General features: G+C 36.9%; 2 non-coding genes across 2 annotated transcripts; both read right to left on the reverse strand.

Moving 5' to 3' along the window:
• Nucleotides 1-2,440: 2,440 nt before the first annotated feature.
• On the reverse strand, nucleotides 2,441-2,546 carry LOC141588859 (small nucleolar RNA R71). Its single transcript, XR_012519827.1, has one exon. It is a non-coding gene; the product is annotated as a small nucleolar RNA R71 (small nucleolar RNA).
• A 14,882-nt stretch (nucleotides 2,547-17,428) lies between these two features.
• LOC141588895 (small nucleolar RNA R71) lies at nucleotides 17,429-17,535 on the reverse strand. Its single transcript, XR_012519861.1, has one exon. It is a non-coding gene; the product is annotated as a small nucleolar RNA R71 (small nucleolar RNA).
• Nucleotides 17,536-22,110: the final 4,575 nt, after the last annotated feature.

Below are 22,110 nucleotides of genomic sequence, written 5' to 3' on the forward strand. Positions count from 1 at the left end.
CAACTTTGATGAGGAAAGAGAATATATTTCGCTGGGATGAGAGTTGTGATACGACGTTCTAAACCTTAAAGAAACGTTTGACTACAACTCATGTCTTAGCTTTTTTAGAGGGGAGTGAGAACTTCGAGGTGTATACCGATGCTTTGAAGAATGGGTTGAGATGAGTCTTGATGCAGAATGGGAAAGTCATTGCCTATTGATGTGTTCAGTTTATATATACTTTTACCCCTCATTTTAGCTCGGTTTTGATTGAATATCATACTTTAATTAGTATATTTGTGAGCTAATCTTGTGTTCTAGGTGTATTGCTTGTATTTGTTACATTTTGCAGGAATCTAAGCATTTAGAGACTTTTTCCTATCACATTAGCAAGCACCAAGCTCACTAAGCTAAGTGGAAGTAAGATGGACCAAGCATGACCATGGAAGATGTGTTTCCAAGCCCAAGGAAGAAAGTATGGAGCAATGGATTGATAAATGCAATTGATCATACAAAGACCCCAATGAGAAGTCCAAATTCATGTGGAAAAGATAAAGCTTAGGGTACCCTTTGGAAGCTTTTAAGTTAATATATTAAGCATTTGCCCGGTTGCATTAAGGGACATTTATCGCAAACATTGGATTCCCTCGCCATTTATTCAAGAAGTTAAGGAAAATGCCCGGAATGCTACGCCCCCGATCGGGGCTAGCAACCCCGATCGGGGTTGACCCCCTGTTGCAATTTTACGTTATGCCCCTATTTTCTTATAAATAGGGGCCTTAATCCGTCATTAGGGATATCTTTTCCTTGCGTCTTTCATACACTATATTAGCCTTAAGCAAAATTCTCTCAATAGTTTTCATCTTTAGTTTTAATATTGTTAAGCATTTGATTGTTAAACATTTGGTTATTTATTTAACCATTTGGTAGTTCTACTTTGTTCTTCTTTGCAATTCAAGTTCTAATTCCTTATTTCGGTAATTCGTATTCTTGTTTACTTAGTTTACATTTCTATTTACGTTTTCATAATTTCATCGATAGTACTTTTATTATACCAAAGAGTTTAATCTTATATTTTATGTTCCATCATTTAGTTTATATCATGTTTAGCATTTCATTCAACATAGTTTATAGTTTACAAATTAATATGAGTAGCTAAATTCCCTTAGACTAGGGGCTAGGGAAGTCATGCAAAATCAAATATGTAAAATGATAAATTAGGTTGATATAATATTGTCTAATTATTTCTATCACATGTTTGCACCTCAACGTTTAATCTTTGGTTATTTGCCGTAATCGTAGATTAAGTTTGTTAATTCATTCTATAAGTCGTGAGGCACGGAATCGGATTAGACTAAGCATGTGTAGTAGGACGACCTAGTCATAAACGAGAGTTTCTCTAGGACCCGGTCTATGGTTGACACTAATATCGTAAGGTGTGTGTCTCTAAGCCTAAACAATTGACAATGTTGTTATTACCGAGTTTAACATGAACATATATTTACCTTTGCATGTGTGACCCAACTCCCCTAGACTCCCTTTATGAAATAGTTTACATCTTTATAATTATTAATCATCAAACCAACTAACAAATCAAACCAAACGTAATCGACCTTGATAAGAATCTTTCCATAGCATTTCATAAACGCAATTCCCGCTCCTTGTGTTCGACTCCTATTACTACATTAATTTTTGTCTATGGTATTTATCTTTGCATAGGTATACGATAGCCTATCAAATTTTGGCGCCGTTGCCGTGGAGCACGGTTTTATTGCGTTTTGATTTGTCGATTTTTATCTTGTTTTCTTTTGTCTTAAGGAACACTTGTTCCTTGAGACCGTTAGTTATCATTTTCTAGAAATTGTTGTCTTATGCCCAGGTCTTCTCGTAGTGGAGATTTGCTTTCACCGGATTCCGAACCCGAGAAAACCTTTAGAAGAAGACGACATTTTTGGAAAGAAGTGAAAGAAGCCGATTCTCCCGTGTAAGTTGAAAGTGCTAGAAAGTCTTACCTAGACGATCTAAAAGCTCTTGAAGAAGAGGAGGTTTCAGGTTCATCATCTCTACCACCACCATCTTCAACTAAAAAGATGGTGAAACTTTCCTATCACTCAAAGCCCACCGCGGCCATGCTTACGGCCGGTATCACAACTACTCAAATTACCGCGCCGGAATTCAAGATCAAGCCGGCTTTCATTAGCCTTGTGGAGAGGAAGCAATTTGGGGAAAGTCCTTTGGAGGATCCCAATTTGCATGTGTAAAATTTTAGCGATTATTGCTCCATGATCCGACAAACGGGCGTCACTCAAGCCCAAATAAGGGAAATACTTTTCCCTTTCTCTTTGAAGGACAAGGCCAAGCTTTGGATCAATAGCGTTGACCGCACCGCTTTGGGAATCACAAATTGGGAGACATTGGCTCTTGCGTTCTATCAAAAGTTTTTTCCACCGGAGAAAACTCAAACTTTGAGGAGCCAAATCACCGGATTACGTCACTAGCTTTTGAGAGCTTATATGAGGCTTGGGAGAGGTACAAATATTTTCGAAGACAATGCCCACATCATGGGTGGGACGATTGGTTTCTAGCTATGACATTCTACAATGGATGTTGTGCCGAGTCCCGAAAGATTCTTGATTCCGCCAACAATGGGCGGTTTGATCAAAATGACACCGATATTGCTCATGCCACGATTGAATCTATGGTGATCCATGACGCACAATATATCAATTCCCGAAGTGTGCCACTCAAAGGTAGAGAAGAATCCTCCGATAATCCCGTCTTGTTAGCTCAAATTGCCTTACTCCAACAACAATTGGCGGAACGAGATGCTAGGGATTATCTTCAACAACTCAACGCCGTGTCTTCTACGAGTCAAATCATTGTTTGCGACGGTAGCAGAGGTGCGGGTCATTACACCGCTCCTTGCCAAGCTACTATTGAGGAGGTAAATGCTTTTCAAGCTTTTAGACAAAGTTCATATCCACTAGGTACATTTTCCAATACTTTTAACCCGAATTCAAAATTCCACCCGAATATGTCTTATAGAAGCAATAATGTGCTTAATCCTCAACCTCAACCTCCACCATAATAAAATGCATATGTCCCTCAACAACAAAAGTATAATCCCCCACCGGGTTATCAAAACCAACAAAGGCCACCTCAACAAAACTACCAACAAAATCAAGGGCCACCTCCTCAAAATGGCCAACAAAACAACCAAGGAGGAGGTAAACTTGAGGGCTTGATAGTACAAATGCAAAGGGAATTGTTGGCTCAAATCCAAAAGAATGAGCAAGCTCACAATGCCGCATTCAAGATGTTGCAGCAACAAATGGCTCAACTAGCCTCATCTAGCTCTTCAAGGAAAACGGGTCAATTACCACCCAAGGTAAGAAACCCCATGCTACCCTTAATGCTATCTCATTAAGAAGTGTTATGAAATATGATGGACCACCCATGCCCAAGGAAGATGAGGAGGTACTTGTTGAGTTGGAGATTTCTCCTAATGGTAAGGAAAGTGAAGATATTCCAAAGAAGGTGGATGATCCACTTGTGGTTGATGAAGTCAAGGATGTGGAGGATGCTCCTCCAAATAAGGATGTTTAAACCAAGGTGCCGGAAAAATTCAAAGTGTCATTCCCTCATAGATTGGCAAAGCATCAAAAGAATTCTCAATTCGGTAAGTTCATGGAAGTTGTGAAGAATCTCCAGGTAACCGTTCCTTTTACCGAATTAATCACTCAAATTCCGTCTTATACTAAGTTCATGAAAGACATTTTAACTAAGAACAAGACTTTTGACGAAGTTGAAACAATAGCCCTCACCGCCAAGGTGAGTGCTCTTTTGCAAAACAAGTCCCCTCCTAAGTTAAAAGATCCCGATAGCTTTTCTATTCCATGCACAATTGGCACCTATCAAATTGATAAAGCTTTATGTGATTTAGGTGCTAGTGTGAGTGTAATACCTTACTCTATTTGTGCTAAGCTTAATATGGGAGTCCTAAAATGTACTAGTGTTACATTGCAATTGGCGGATCGTTCTATAAAATGCCCTTTGGGAGTTTTGGAGGATGTTCCCGTGTAGGTTGGTAAGTTTTTCATTTCGGTTGATTTTATTGTTCTTGACATGGCCAAAGATGCCCAAATCCCAATCATTTTAGGAAGACCCTTTTTGCATACCGCGGGTGCGGTAATTGATGTCAAGAATGGTACAATCACATTAGAAGTGGGTGACGATAAGGTCACATATAATTTGAATAGTGCCATGAATAGTCCTATTATAGAAGAGTCTTTCTATTCTATTGACATTTTGGATGTTGTTGACATTGTCATAGAAGACTATATACCTTGATCTTTGTCTAAAGATCTCTTGGAGGCACTATTGCTATTAGAATCATTTGCAGGTGATGATGAGATTGGAAATGAGGAGATAGATGTTTTGGAGCATGAATTGGATGGAGAAGAGCTATCATTGGAGGAAAGCTCACACTTTATAGGTTTGGTTGCTACACCTCAAGACCTTGAGGTACAAAACCCCAAACTTAAGCCCCTCTCCTCCAATTTGAGGTATGCTTTTCTTGATGATGAGGAGATGTGTCCGGTAATTGTTAGTGCTAAATTGAATGAGAGTCAATTGTCTAAATTACTTCATGTCTTAAGGTCTCACAAGAAAGCCATTGGATACAAACTTGATGATTTAAAGGGCATAAGCCCCGAATTTTGCATGCATAGAATCAATCTTGAGGAAGATCATAGACCATGTGTCCAAGGTTAAAGATGACTAAATCCTAACATGCAAGAAGTGGTCAAAAAGGAAGTGCTTAAATTGTTGGAAGGGGGAATTATTTATGTAATTTCCGATTCTAAATGGGTGAGTCCGGTCCAAGTAGTTCCTAAGAAAGAAGGAACCACCGTAGTAAAAAATGATAAAAATGAACTAATTCCAACTAGAATTGTGACGGGTTGGAGAATAAGGAGGCTAAATTTAGCCACCAAGAAAGACCACTACCCATTGCCTTTTATTGATCAAATGTTGGAACGGTTGGCATATCATAAGAATTTTTGCTATCTAGATGGTTATTCCGGGTTCTTTCAAATACCTATTCACCCGGATGACCAAGAGAAGACCACATTTATATGTCCCTATGGTACCTTTGAAGGAAAAGTAGATCTTTATATACATACTAACATACTCTTATATGTCAAAATTAATTTGTCATAAAATTAAATGTGGATTTTATGCATGCAAACAATATAATAAAAGAGAAGAAATCATATCCTTACATTGAAATTTCGGTTCAAATGGGCACAAAAGAAATCTCCTTTTCTTTTGTTCTTGAGCTTTCCAAATGGAAGAACAAGGATTCAAGTGTAGAATCCCTCCCAAAAGCATATACCCAAGAAATACATCTTAATAAACCAATACTATTTAGATCTAGTAATAATAATGGTTTTACAATAAAATTGATACAATATAAATTGTATTTTCACTCTTGAAATTTCGGTCAAGAGGTGATGTTTTTGTGAGATTTTATTTCTCTAGAATTATCATAAATTGTAGAGAGTTTTTGGAGGATTTTCTTACACTAGAAAAAGATGGGAAGAATAAATAAATGATGTTAAAGAGAAGAGCTCTCCTCTCTTTCTTGTGGGAGGCCGAAAAAGAGAGCATTGGGTAGTATGCCCAATGCCTTTTGTTTTTGCTCTTCTCAAAAGCTTAGGCTTGCAAGGCTAGTACTTTGATATCATGATTGTGTTTTCCACTCAAGATAAAAACACAATACATATCTTACACTACCTCCTCATTTTCGGTTTTTAAGCATAAAATGGAGAATCCATTTTATTTTGTAATTTGTCAAATTTGTCACATGTAACATGTTACATGACATGTCACAATGTAATGTATTTTTAACATATTAAAAATCAACATACTCATAAAATATGTCATTTACAAAATCGACTAGTAATTCGTAATTATTTGTACCAAAAATGTTTCCAAATTATAAACTACAACATTCTGTATTTATAATAATTTATTCATTCCGTTTCAATTGTTTCTTTAAACAATAATTTCATCTAAGTAATAAAATAATTCGATTACTTAGACCGTGTCTCATTTAATCATATTTACAATAAGATACGTAAATTATACTCACAAAATCATCCGTCAATTTTAAGCAATTTAATTAACTCGTATCGGTATACGATTAATTAAATAATCAATTAAGAGTATTTCCCTATAGGTATGACCTAAGGGGATCAACTGATCACCACCGTCGCACGACAGTAATGTCAAACTCTAGTCAGCCAATCATTACCGATATGTGTGGACCAGTTGACTTGTAAAATATTACATCCCACATGTATTCTTAAAATGAGATTTAATAATGATATTTAAATCATGTGATCGCACTATTGTTGAGGACACATTTCCCAACAATCTCCCACTTGTCCTCGACAAGTGTGCGTCACCAATTCTCTTGTCCTATTACTATCTCCCACTCAATGCAAGGTGTCTTTGGGTCGTACTTGCAAGTGATCATATCGAGAGTGGTTTCCTCGATCCGGAGAATAAGCGATTGACCAGATTTATCTATCATAGATACATTCCGAGCGTGGCCACGCATTTCCAGTTCATTACTCCTCGAGTGGCCCCGAGATATTGTTATAACCCCGACAAGGGGTGGACAATTCCTATCGCACTTATTCCCTTCGACTAGCCACAGCCATCATAACCCAAAATATGCCCATTTGACCCCATTTACGAAGGTCGTAGTAACACAAATCAAAGTTAATCGAAAACTGTGCCATCTTAGGTGAACAGTCTTTAGTCAAAAGAATCGACTCATTTGAATACTATAGTAGCTGTCGCCACGACCAGGCTATATAAATTGCCAGAACTCTATAAGCGGTCATAAGGCCCGACAAAATGTTCCTAACAGTCTGCCTATGTGATCGACTAGTCATCTCACATGACTCTATGGCACTTGAACTTGCCATCAATCGCATCACACTCTAGTTACTTTGAGACGTCACCTCATACAAGTAACTATGGGCAAATACAATGTTAATCCGTGTTCACTTTAACGGGGTTCAATTGTCTCCACAACCCGTTTGGATGTAACAAAGTATAATAAAAGAGTTTTAAAATAAAACTCGAACGACAAATGCGATTATCACACATGAATAGTCAATGCCTGATTACTATTTCATATTCTATAATCTAATTTGATCTTGTACGTAGTTGTTCATTTCAATTCAATTGAAATGACATGACTCATCATGTTTAGCCTTTGAGAAGGCTTTGGTTAGTAGGTTTTATCAACTTCTTGTACCTTACTCAACCTTACTACATACTCGTTTTCCTTTGTAATGTATACATTTGCATCACAAAACTTTCCGAGTACGTGTCGAGATCCAATCAAGACATAGGTCCTCTAGCCTACGAATAGCTCCCCCTTTGTTTTCACAAGTGTGTGGGACTCATCCTCTTGCACATCTCATGATTGCAAGTGTACTCAATTTCCGTTATAAATATCTCTTATTGTTCTTTATTGTCTAGAACGATTCTAGAAAATCTACTTCTTAATTAACATAGCCACAATGGTATCTTAACCATCCTAATGTGTTTTGATTATGGTTTTGTCGGAAACCATGCGCAACCTCAATTGTCAATTGTCACTTGTGTAACACCCTTACACAAAATTGCATCATAAACACTTTGCTTTACTTCCTTAATGCTTCTGCAAACACTTAAGGGTAATCTTTATATACTAGGTAAAGATTACTTAAATTCGATTTTGAAAACAGTTCATCATACTCAAAGTATATGAAGTGTTATACATCATTACTTATTTAATTGATCCAAATGAAGCAAATGGAATCAATCAAATATGTTCAATTTAATTGAACTAGTCATGAATCTTATCAACATAAGACTTCTTCTTGTGACGCGATATCATGTGGATTTATCTTCATAAATCCGGATATTCAAGATGTATTATAATACTCCAAAAGTCTTAAATCATTCTCAATGATCAATATGTCATCCACATATCGAACTAATTAAAACTTCCGTAACTCCCACTAAAATCCATGTATAAACACAACTTCTCGACTTATCGAGAAACGTTTTATAACATGATCAAATCATTTATTCCAACTCATTGATGTCCTACTTAAGATTCTCTCTTAAGTTTCACACAATCTTAGGATTGCAAGAATCTACAAAACTCAAGACATGTATTGAATACATTCCTTCTTTTGAAGAAGCGGGTTTTAGATTCACTTACTACGTATTTCATAATAATGAAACACAATCCCTAAGAAAATCCAAATAGACTTAAGCATTTCAACTGGTGCAAAACCCTTTGCAACCAATCAAACCTTGAAATTTCTCTTTATTAGTGCAAAAACCCTTTGTCACTAATCAAACCCTTTTGTTTCGGATTTTCATGGCTCTAAGCCTTGTATTGAGTTGTGACTTAAACATTCTTATGTAAGTCATATGTTCATTACTTTCTAGAAGCAATCAACTTGAATCAAACAATTTCTTTTGTAAGTTATAAGCTCTTTACTTTCTTCAAAGTAGCATGAATTCATCATTTTTAACAAGTGACGAATTTTAACCTCCTAGGTTTTGAAGAAACAACGTCTTACACAAAACGTCTCATGTAGCCAAGAAAGACCAGTTTCTTGCTACATAACATTCTTTGTGGCTCTTTGAATAATTTCTCCCACTCTGTCTTCTAGAAATAAACTTGAATTTTAGAAAGACAGCTTCATGAGCCGCAAACCCGTCGTACTCGTGATAATTGAAAGGGAAAAATGAGCATTTGTTTCTTGTGATAACTTACAAGCATGGTACCCTTACCATTTCATATCTCATATGTTTTGATTTAGTGGAAAAATAATTTAGACAAAAATGATAAAATCCCCAAAAGGATTTAAGTGACTCAAAGTAACTTGATCGAAGTTCAAACCATATTGAATAGCGTTTGAATTCTTATCCAATCACACATTATTCCATGATGCGTGCTAAGAGAGATTAACTTGTGATACTATATCACATTTCCTTTGGCTTATATCAAAGTCTTCACTTTGATAATCCCATCACGACTAAATCGTGATTCCTTGAACTTTTGAACTTCTTCAAAGATTTCTCTATTTACCTTATTAAGTGAACACACTAGTGTCAACTTAAATCGTTGGTAAAAGAAAATGATCAACCTATTTTGGATCAATGATTTACAACCTCGATCTCCTTTTCAACCAAAAGGCACGAGACATCTTGCTTTGAATACAAGATACGCATATACCATTAACGATCTAATGGTTTCAAGAGTACTTGATAACTCTTTGCGTTCATCATTCCAAAATTTAAGGTTTAATCTTGGGTTACCAATTTGAATCTTACATCATCTACATGATATATCATTCTAGTTTGTTTTAGAATATAATCACCTTGATAATGGGCTAGCCATACATCAAATCGTGGTGTATAGGGTCACAAAAGTGAAAACTCTTTTTGTATCTTAACAAGTTTATATTCTTATTTAGAGTTTATGCACTTAATAGTCACAATTAAGTACAACTTTAAATCCAAAAACTAGATTGAGTACACAATTACTCTATCTCTCGACATTATTGTTGCTAGTCGTCATATTCTAATCATCCTATGTATCAAGTACAATGATGAAAACCTCCACTGGTTTCTAATATTGACGAAGTGGTACTAGCAAAATTTATGTTTAATCAAATAAACATTTAAAGAAGAAGGTCCCATTAGATGTCCCACAACTAACTTGTTGATTCTTCAATAATTTGGGGTAGTTTCCTTTCTTGTGTCCAACATTTAAGACAATGGAAACTTTATTGGTCGGGATTGATAGGTTTAGTATCGTCATTCCTCAATGACTTTACTTTCAACATTACCTTGTATCAATTCCATTATTATCTTTACTTCTTGAACCTCGTCCTCATCTTAACGGTTTAAGAGAATGCTCCCACTTATTTCAATGAGTCTTTGCTTTGAGAAGTAAAATTGAATTCATGAAGATTACTCTTCATTTGTTCGTTTTAGTCTTAAAACTTTCGTTGAAGTGGTTGCGTTATTTTGGTCAATTACGAATTCTTGACAAAACTAATTACCAAAACAATTTATCGCTTCAAGGTACTTAATTCATTTAAGTACATGAAAAAATAATCCATTGTAAGTAGATGTGTTAGTCAAGAATCAAAAACCTGTTTGATAATGAATAACTTTAATCTATACTCTTTACAAGAGATCCTTAGCAATGGTTCATATGAGGTTTTAGAAGCAAATTCATATTTGTCTTTAGTTACGATGTTTTAATGGAGATTTGAATCAAAAACGAAATGATATCATATATGAATTGTGGTAAAGAAATAGAACAATATAATAACGGAATAGTGAAAACAAAACATTTATCGTTATATTAATACTTGTAAATAACAAGTAAAGCATTTACATAGTGACCTCTACCCAACTATGATAAATGATTCCAAGACCCAAATTCATATCAACTTAGGCACGGGGTAGCCGATGAAACCCTCATCAATATAACTCGGTGGATTAACCGTTTAATCGATTCTACTTTTAGAACTCTTGGTCGATAAAATTACTCTAATGTTTATCTATAGCCCAAAACACATCAACAAGGGCACGGGGTAGCCGATGAAACCCTTATCAATTACTTTTGTTGAGTTCAATCCAAATTTCGAATAAATGTGTCCATTGTCCAAACTCACATTAACTTAGGCACGGGGTAGCCGATGAAACCCTCATCAACATGAATTCGGTGGATTAGACATTTATCACCCACTTCCCCTACGTAACAAGGTTTGTACCCCGGGGTAGCCGAGTGCACTCCCTCGCGAAATAGGTTTTCATGGTTTCTACTATTTGGTAAGGCTATGTCTCAATTGTTTGTTTTAGCGAGAGGTCATGTCAATTTATTATCTATCACCTTTTAAGTGAACTAAAGCGGTGAATTACGATAATTCGAATTGACACGGTCGATAAACTCGATAAAATAAGGATGCATGTTAAGTTATGGCGATTTAGCGATGCATGTGACATAAAATAAAATGCAAGCATAAAATAAATAAATCCTAGTATGGCCTTTCCTAAAATAGAAAAACTATTTAACTATTACATATTCGGAAACCAACTCCATTGGTCCCTTGAACTTCGGTTGTGGCACGCATCTCGAGGTAACACCGTCTTTATGTATCGCCATTCTTGAAGAAATCCGTCTTTGGGAACTCCGGAAGGAATAAAATTACATAATAAATTACATAAATTCCTATTATACATTTGTAACTAAAATAAAATAAATCTATTAAATTACAAAACGGTGATACGAGATCACAATAAAATTACAACCGAATCGATATTCCCATACATTTCGGGAAATACCAATTAAAATCTAAGGCCATACTAAGTAAAATTACATAATTCAAAATTACATAAATTAAAATTATGACAATCATAAAGAAAATGCAGCATTATAATATGTATGAACATGCTCAATTTTATGCTAAATCGCCTTTAATTAGCCAATATCGTATATTTTTTGGTTAATTTTTACGGATTTGCGTGATTTCAACATTTTATAATCACAAAAATACATAAACTCATATTTATGCATAAGTTAATTACCCGAACCTCTTAGGACTCAAAATTTAGTCTTCACTAATAATTTGACCATAATTAACCCATATTTTATAAAATTGTTCATAAATGGACCAAAATTACAAAAATAAGCTATTAAACTTCAAATAAATCACAAAATTTCAAAAAATTTCAAAATTTGAAATTTAAACTCATGAACATTCTGGAAAATTACCATGACACTCATAATTTTCAAAAACCTTAGGTTAAAAATTTCGAAAATTTACCGGAAAAACAATGTTGCGATTTATCGATTTTTAATAAAATAATCATAAAAACATGGAAAAATTATTTTCATTAACTTTTCAATTTTAGATCTGAAAAAGATAATAAAATGCAACATTAGACGTTTTTCCTAAGTCATAGATTATGTTTTATTAATTTTCCACTAATAATGTCACTATTTATGCTATTTTTCTTCAAAAATCCAAAAATCATGCAAAAAGACTTCTTTATAGCCAATTATTTTACACACATCTTGTAAAATTTCATGTGACAACATATTAATTTTCTATGACCAGATTCGAAATTTAACTCATATTAACCTATTTTTCACTTAAATCCGAATTTAATAATGAAAAATTCATTTTTCGAGCATAACAAGTCCAAAAATTATGAAAATTTACAGGTTATCTCAAAATAATATATGTAACAACATATCCAAAAACCAACTTAAAATTCGAATTATAGCTAATTTTAGACCAAAAATGACATTTTTACTCATAAAATCATATTTAAATGCCATTATTGTAAAATATGAACAATAAAAATACGAAAAATTAACCAAAATATCCTAAAACATTTTAGGACCAGAAATATTAACATGCATGAATTAATTTCGTGATATCTCATAATAACACAAATTTTACAAGTTTTATATGTTATTCTTATAACTCGGAAAAACTTTTAACCGATTTGCATGCAAACAACCGTGGCTCTTGATACCGATTGAAGGAAAAGTAGATCTTTATATACATACTAACATACTCTTATATGTCAAAATTAATTTGTCATAAAATTAAATGTGGATTTTATGCATGCAAACAATATAATAAAAGAGAAGAAATCATATCCTTACATTGAAATTTCGGTTCAAATGGGCACAAAAGAAATCTCCTTTTCTTTTGTTCTTGAGCTTTCCAAATGGAAGAACAAGGATTCAAGTGTAGAATCCCTCCCAAAAGCATATATCCAAGGAATACATCTTAATAAACCAATACTATTTAGATCTAGTAATAATAATGGTTTTACAATAAAATTGATACAATATAAATTGTATTTTCACTCTTGAAATTTCGGTCAAGAGGTGATCTTTTTGTGAGATTTTATTTCTCTAGAATTATCATAAATTGTAGAGAGTTTTTGGAGGATTTTCTTACACTAGAAAAAGATGGGAAGAATGAATAAATGATGTTAAAGAGAAGAGCTCTCCTCTCTTTCTTGTGGGAGGCCGAAAAAGAGAGCATTGGGTAGTATGCCCAATGCCTTTTATTTTTGCTCTTCTCAAAAGCTTAGGCTTGCAAGGCTAGTGCTTAGATATCATGATTGTGTTTTCCACTCAAGATAAAAACACAATACATATCTTACACTACCTCCTCATTTTCGGTTTTTAAGCATAAAATGGAGAATCCATTTTATTTTGTAATTTGTCAAATTTGTCACATGTAACATGTTACATGACATGTCACAATGTAATGTATTTTTAACATATTAAAAATCAACATACTCATAAAATATGTCATTTACAAAATCGACTAGTAATTCGTAATTACTTGTACCAAAAATGTTTCCAAATTATAAACTACAACATTCTATATTTATAATAATTTATTCATTCCGTTTCAATTGTTTCTTTAAACAATAATTTCATCTAAGTAATAAAATAATTCGATTACTTAGACCGTGTCTCATTTAATCATATTTACAATAAGATACGTAAATTATACTCACAAAATCATCCGTCAATTTTAAGCAATTTAATTAACTCGTATCGGTATACGATTAATTAAATAATCAATTAAGAGTATTTCTCTATAGGTATGACCTAAGGGGATCAACTGATCACCACCGTCGCACGACAGTAATGTCAAACTCTAGTCAGCCAATCATTACCGATATGTGTGGACCAGTTGAGTTGTAAAATATTACATCCCACATGTATTCTTAAAATGATATTTAATAATGATATTTAAATCATGTGATCGCACTATTGTTGAGGACACATTTCCCAACAACCTTTGCTTACCGTAGAATGCCTTTTGGTCCTTGTAATGCCCCCGCCACCTTCCAACGTTGCATGATAAGCATCTTTTCAGACTTTATCGAGTCTATCAGGGAGGTGTTTACGGATGATTTTAGTGTCTATGGTTCTTCCTTTGATGCATGTTTGGCTAACTTGTCTAAAGTGTTGAAGCGTTGTGAAGAGGTTGACTTGGTGTTGAATTGGGAAAAGTGCCACTTCATGGTGAATGAAGGAGTGGTGCTTGGTCATATTGTCTCGGAAAGAGGAATTGAAGTGGACTGTGCTAAGGTCCAAGTTATTGAGCAACTACCCCCACCAGTAAATGTGAAGAGTGTAAGGAGTTTCTTAGGTCATGCGGGATTCTACCACCTTTTATTAAAGACTTTTCTAAAATTGCAAAACCCCTTACGGAGCTTCTTTTAAAAGATGCTCCCTTTGTCTTTACTAACGATTATCTTGAGTCTTTTAATAGGATCAAGAAGTCTTTGATTTTCGCACTTATCATCCAATCACCAGATTTGAACTTGCCATTCGAGCTCATGTATGTTGCAAGTGACTATGCGGTAGGTGTCGTGCTCGGAGAAAGAAAGGACAAGGTTCTCCCTGCTATCTACTATGCTAGCAAAACTTTAGATGCGGTTCAAATCAATTATGACACCATGGAGAATGAGCTACTTGCCATTGTCTATGCCTTAGAAAAATTCCGCTCTTACTTGATCGGTTCAAAAGTCATTGTTCATACCGATCATGCTGCACTAAAGCACCTCCTAGCCAAACAAGAAGCTAAGCCAAGGTTGATACGATGGATCTTGATCTTGCAAGAATTTGATCTTGAGATTAAAGATAAGAAGGGGGCCGAAAATGTTGCTGCCGACCACTTATCCCGTTTGAAGTTCAATGATGGAGGTATTGAATTACCTATCAATGATTCCTTCGCCGATGATGTTTTGATGATGTTGGAAGCAAATACTCCTTGGCATGCCGACATAGCCAAGTATCTAGTTGGAAGAGAGTTGTCACCTAACCTTTCATATCAACAAAGGAAGAAGTTCTTACATGATGCCAAGTTCTTCCTATGGGACGATCCAAATTTGTTCAAACATTGCTCCGATGGGGTATTCCGGAGATGTATCCTACATTGGGATGTGAAAGGGGTGCTAGAAGGAAGTAATTCTTCTCCTTATGGTGCTCATCATGGACCATCTAAGACCATTGCAAAGGTGGTGTAATGCGGATTCTATTGGCCAACTATGTTCCAAGATGCTAAAAATTTCGTGATGGCTTGCGATGTGATGCGTGTCTTTTATATGATGTTTTACATCCTATTTTCCACGCATTTCAGAGCTCATTTGTGTAGTTTAAGCTACCATTTCCCCCATTTCCGTCTACTTTCGTGTTTTTGTACATTATTGCAGAAATGTGAAGAATCCAGCGGAAATCGAGCTAAATCCGCCCCCGAGTATCCTGCATTGCATTTTGACGTGAAGTATTCACTTAAGGAACGAGCTTGGTGCGCAATTCAAAGCCCAAAAGACAAATACACGAGAAATTGGAAGTCAAGTGTCAGCTACTTCAGTCGATCGACCACTGCCTTCAGTCGATCGACCAACTTGCGGGTTCCAGAAGCTACTGTACACTGCTACTCAGTCGATCGACCGCCACTCTTAGTCGATCGACCAAGCCGCTATCCCAGACGAGAATTAAAAGATCGAGGAAACTCAAGCCCATTGTGTTTAGGTTTTGATAATAAGTGTTACGTATATTTTCTATATAACGTAACCTAGAACATCAGATTATTCATTCAGTTTTACTAGTTCTTTAGCCAGTTTTCCAACAGTCAATAATTAGGGTTTTTAAATACTATTTCGTACAATTACTCTCGCATTCGGTTTCTGGATCTCTCGCTGCAATTCCTATCGGTATTCTTCTGCTAATAATTCAGTTTGCTTTATTATTGCTTGTAGGATAGAATTGCTAGTTAGTTTCCCAAAACCGATTCATCGTTTATGCTAATTGTTTGTTCTATTATTTCAAGCATGAATTCTTCTGTTTATTTTATTAGTTTTATTGTTGTTATCGTCCTTAGTATGAGTAGCTAAATAGTTTGTGCTAGGATATAGGGGAATTATAGTGTAGGCGACAATATAATGAACACGGCCTGATACGCGTGTCAGTCGATCGACTGACATGCTTGGTCGATCGAATGACCTCGTGAGGTTTTCCTTCGTTTTAATTGATTTAAATGTTATGTTTGACGAATCAAATGCATGCGACTAGTTGAATACTTAATATTTGACTGACCCATTAGATCGAGAGATAGGGACAGTTGTTAGATCACCAATTAAAATGACTAAACTATGCTGAGATCGAAAGATAGGTAAAGTTTAGACCGTTAGTCACTTTTCAGGATGAAAGTTAGTATTAGTGATATTAGGGACCTATAACGAGATCGAAAGATGCTATTTGTAAAGAGTGGACCGAGAGGACCTCTATATTTCCCGCCTCATGTGTTTGATTTAGACCTGTTTAGTATGCTGCCGCCGAAACTATAACGAACTGACCATCCTAGTACCCCTTCTCTATCTGTTTTATCTGTTTATTTAGTTTATTATCTTTTATTGCGATTAGTATAGACCAAATGAAATGAACCCCCACTTTCGTTACCTTAGACTAAATTAGACAATTAGAAATTACATTCGCCTCCTTGTGGTTCGACCCTGTTACCACTAGCCTAGGTTAGTTTTAATAGGAAATTATAAATCTTATTTTTGGTACTCACAACGACGGGTATCAAATTTTGGCGCCGTTGCCGGGGAGGCAATTTTTCTAATTTTTAGTTGTTTTTATTTAGTCTTTCTTTAGTTTAAGGGACTTCCGTTCCTTAAACTTTTCTTATATTCTTTTTGTAGTTTCTTCTTATGCGCAGGTCATAGGGTGGTGAACTAGTACCATTCAATCCTGAGATCGAGAAATCCTTGCGCGAGTTGAGACGATCACAAAGGGTATTACCGACAGAGGAAGAGCTGAGTACTCTGTCAAGTTACTACGAGAACGCTCTATTCGAAGAAGATCCACCTACATCTCCTGCCTCTACTTCTTCAGGTGAGACAGTCACTTTCTCCGAGAAATTCCGGTCATGGTGAAGAAGCAACCATTGCCGATCACTCGGAGCCGACAGTGCGAACCTCTACAAAGGATTCGAACTACCGGGGAGGCGAGAAAATTGAGCCGAAGCCTTCCTATATTAACCTGGTTGAGAGAAACCGATTCGGGGAGCGCAAATGAAGATGCGACCAAGCATATGGAGATTTTTATTGATTATTTTTGCTCTATACCCCCCCGACCGATGTGACCCAAGACCGGATCAAGGAGACCATGTTCATTTTCTCCCTTCGTGATCTTTGCGCAAGGGAGTGGTATAGAGATCTAGATCGAGCCGCTCATGGGATCACCGACTGGAATTCTTTGGCCTTGGCATTCTACAAGAAATACTTCTCTGCCTCGAAGACGAATGCCATTAGAGCTTAGATCACGAGCTTTAAACAGGGGCCTGATGAGAACTTTCATGAAGCATGAGTCCGTTTCAAGAAATTGGTGCGAACCATACCGCACCATGGGTTCGAAAAATGGAGTCTTTGCAATCAGTTCTATAATGGGTGTATGACGATCGAGAGGGCTATTTTGGATGTTGCGACCAATGGCCGATTTCTTGAGAACATGGGAGAGACTAAGGGGTAGAAGATCATCGATGATTTGGCCACTCATAAATTTGAATATGGGAATTCGAGAGGAAACCGAGAGGAGAGGCGCTTGAATCTTCCTCTGTTGCTGCACTAGAAGCTCTCATTGCAAGGTTTGACAAATTTGAGTTGGGAGGAGCTTCTAAAGGAGGGATGTACCATGTTAATGCTGTTTCAGACGGTCCTTTCGTCTGTAGAAGATGTGGAGTTGAGGGGCATGTCTCAGAGAATTGTTCTGTCCCCTTCGAGTCTTGCGTTGCCTTTCAACATTATAGGCAGACAAACACGTACTATGAGCCGAATGTCCACCCCAACTTGAGGTGGAGTAGCCAGAATGTTCTGAATCCGACTCAACCTCCACAACAGCAGCAACAGCAAGCCTATGTGCCTCCACATAAGCAGCCATATCAAAAGCCTCCGTATATTCCTCAGCAGCAACAACAATCCCAAAATTCCGAGTTCACCGAGTTGAAGAACTTATTGCTGAAGGAGTCCCAAGCTAGAGAGGCCGGGATGAAGATGCTAGAGAGCCAAATTGCTCAATTGGCTAGCAAGAGTACCACTCGAGCTCCGGGACACTTACCGACTCAAACTGACCAGAAAGAGACCCTAAATGCAATAACATTGAGGAGTGGGTCTACCCTGGAGGGGCCTGCTATGGTCGAGGATGATGCTGCAAAAGATGAGGCAAAACCAAGTCAAAACAAAGCTGGAACGAGCAAAGAAAAGAAAAAGGCGTCTACCAGGTATATCAGTCGATCGACTGATATACCCGGTCGATCGAATGAAGTGCGGGGTACAGGAGCTTCTGGTCCTGTTCAAATCAGTCGATCGACTGACATCACTGGTCGATTGATTGAGATCGCTGCTGATAGTGAGATTTTTCGTCCTCCGATGCCCGACAACTTGAGGGATCATTTGTTTCAGGGCACGACAGTCCCGAAAATATTGGGGAAAGACCAGAGTGCTGATGGGTCAGTCCCGGCTCCGAAGTACGACCCCGATGTCGATCAATAGTTCACATTTGAGACGGTCTGAAGAGGGTTCCAGCTTCAATAAGGAGAAAGTAGTGGACTTCCAGCCTAAGTCCACGGATACCGGCATGCGCGATTTAGAGGAGAGGGCTAAGCTACTTCTTACAGCCCCATATCCGAAAAGACTAGTGCCGACAAGGGAACAGGTATCTTTCAATAAATTTTAAAAAGTTATTCGTAGCTTGAATGTACAAGTGCCTTTCCTTGAGTTAGTTAATCAAATGCCTGCCTATACTAAATTCATGAAACAACTCTTGTCTAAGAAAAAGTCACTTGAAAATGTGCATACTGTCGCATTAACCAAAGAGTCATGCTCTTATTTGCCTCACACTGCACCTCACAAGCTAGAAGACCCGGGTAGTTTTTCTGTTCCTTGCAATATAGGTACCTTCTCTATTGAGAAGACATTATGTGACTTAGGAGCTAGTATAAGTGTAATGCCCTTGAGTCTTGCTAGGAAGCTCAAATTGACTAGGTTCGTAGTGACAGACATGACAGTACAGATGGCTGACCGATCTGCGGTCCAGCCAATAGGAGTCTTAGAGGACATCCCCATGCAAATAGGGAAGTTCTTCTTCCCTGCTGACTTCGTCGTACTTGACATACCTGAGGATGCCTATATTCCCATTATTTTGGGTAGGCCATTTCTGCACACTGCTGGTGCAGTCATAGATGTTGGTTCGGGTACCTTGACTTTTAAAGTAGGGAAGCATTCTATTGTCTTTGCCCAACCTGCTAAGAAGAAGGACCCCATGTGGCCTGTGACTTGCAATACGGTTTCTGAAAAGAAATCTTATTTTATACTTCCTGATATGCCTGTCTCTACTCCTATTCCTGTCATAACCCCTCCGCCCCAGATTGGGAGCAAATTGGAGGAAGATTTGTCTATTTCTGATACTGCAGGAGCTGGTTTGGGGAAGGAAAAATTGCAAGTTACTCCAGCAGCAAAGAAGCCAATCATCTCACGAGGCGGTCTTGGCTGCCTCAGCTATGGCACTGATGAGGAAGTTGATGACGAGCCGGTCAAGGCAAGGGAGTCCGACTTGGACTTTGATGAGCAAGAAGAGGTCATTGACTGGGGAGATGATGAAAGTGTTGATCCGTTGAGCCATACGGACGTGATAAGATAAGCACCGTTGAGGCTACCTATAGTAGCCAGAAGCCGACGAAGTGGGCCATTCCGTGGCCATTCTTGATCAACTACTAGTTGACCACATGTTTTTACGAACATTTTATTTGCTTTTGTTAGACACTTTTTATTGCTTTTGTGTGCGCGAAACTTCGCATTTTATTTTTCTTGCTTAGGATTTTATACGCTTTAGACTTTATTTTGGGTTTTGCGCAATTTTGGGCGCGTATTATTGTGCACTTGCAGGTTTTTAGACCTCCTTAGCTCAAGTAATTGAGCAAATATGAAGAAATAAGAAGTTACAGCAGTATCTTCAGTCGATCGACTGGGCTATATAGTCGATCGACTGGTCTGCAGTTTCCAGGAGCTACTGTTCCTTTCACCTCGGTCGATCGACTGAGTGATGTGGTCGATCGATCGACCTGCACTGCTGCGCCTGTTTACGACCTCTCTCCTGCTATGGTTGGTCGATTTGCATAATTAAGGGAGTTTTCTACTGCACTTTATCTTCCGTCACTATTAATTTCTTCCATTTTTCTCAATTTTGCACATAATACCGCTTCATCATTGCTTTCTCGATTTATGCGTGGTACTTTGTTTGTCTTTTCAGGTACTTATTAGTAGCACTGCTGGCTACTGAAACCTCCCAGCTCACGCTGGTTTGGGGACGTTTCCTTTGCTGCGCTTAAAGTCTTGTGAGTTCCCGGTTTCCACTTCATGTTTTATTTGTTTATTTTCTCGCAAATTTCCGTTTCTCTTTTCTTCATTACATGATTTTGCACAATGGGGACATTGTGCGATTTAGTTTGGGGAAGGGTTTTGCGTCGCATATCATTTGCTTGCATTCACGTTTACATTCTGTTTTGCATTGTTATTTCATTTTATATATGTATACTAAAAATTCAAAAAAATTGAAAAAATTCAAAAAATTCAAAAAATTGCACGTTTATTTTAGCATATAGGTCGAGTCGGAACGGTAGTATTTCAATGATGACATTGCATTTGCACCTGTTTTTGCCTAAGCCTTGCTTGATTAACATGTTATTAGTAGAATCATATATGCATAGTCTACGAGTTTTCGTTAATTTACTTGCTGGACTTGAGACTTGACTTAGATTTTTGGCAAATTACTTATATTTCTGAGTTATTCGAGCCTATAACTGGTGACATCTATGACCAGTTTATCTAGGATGTGAGTAGTACTCCTTATGAGGCATGTCATATCAATGTGCATAAATATGAACTTAATCTGCTTAATACCTGTATGCATTCGGTTTGTGGTTAGTTGACACATGTGGTAGAGGTTTTCCTTTATTCATTTTACCCATAAGCTCCACACTGCCAAAAATATCCTTTTTGTCCTATTTACTACATCCTACATTTAGCCTGTCCTTTGTCAAGCTAGTAGTCTATGTTGTTGGGATTGTCACTTCGTTTTCGGTAGCCAATTGCTCTTATTTGAGATTTTGTTGGGAAGATGAAATGAAGGAGGAAAGAAAAGAAACAAAAAGAAAATAAATGATTTGAAAATAAGAAAAAAGAGAGTTTCATCTTGTTCATAGATCGATCGATCGCCAATTTCAGTCGATTGGAGTTCGAAAGAAAAAAAGAAGAAATCAATTCGCATAATTCAAGCCTTTGTCTTATGGCGATTTTTGCTCCCATGTATTATTCATATCTTATGGGGAGTTAGTTGATTACTTTTATACCTGGAAACTGTGAGATTTGTGCTTGCTACAGCACCGTTTCATTTGATTTTGAGAAAGAAGAAGGATGTTGCCATATGGTTCCGTTTTGGTACTAGCTTGATCACCTGTACCTCCACTTTTCCATATATGTTTTGCCTCTTCTTACCCATACCTCACATATCCCACATATACCTCGGCATGTGTCATGGTCTTTTGTTGGTTGGAATGCATATGTACGGTTGTAGAGATTGTTTTCATATTATACTGCAGGTATGTTCTCATAAGTCGTAGTTAAGTGAGAGTCTCTACAAAATGAATTCTTTATATCCTCTTATATATTCACCTGTGCTTATGAGTGATTTGAGCGACCCGTGAGAGTCCGATTTGATAAGTCTCTATGGTTGACGGTTCAGAATTTTTTAACGACCTTATAACTCGTTTGCATGATTCACATTACTAATTGATTGTTAGTTATTGCATTAAATTGGTTTAGGCTTTACATCATGTAATTCGCTCTGAGATTGAACTCGTTCCATTAGGTTTTAGGATCGAGTCTAGTTCTTGCTTGGGGACAAGCAAGGGTTTGGTTTGGGGAAGTTTGATG

Source organism: Silene latifolia, chromosome 6 (assembly GCF_048544455.1).
Source record: "Silene latifolia isolate original U9 population chromosome 6, ASM4854445v1, whole genome shotgun sequence".
NCBI lineage: Eukaryota > Viridiplantae > Streptophyta > Magnoliopsida > Caryophyllales > Caryophyllaceae > Silene > Silene latifolia.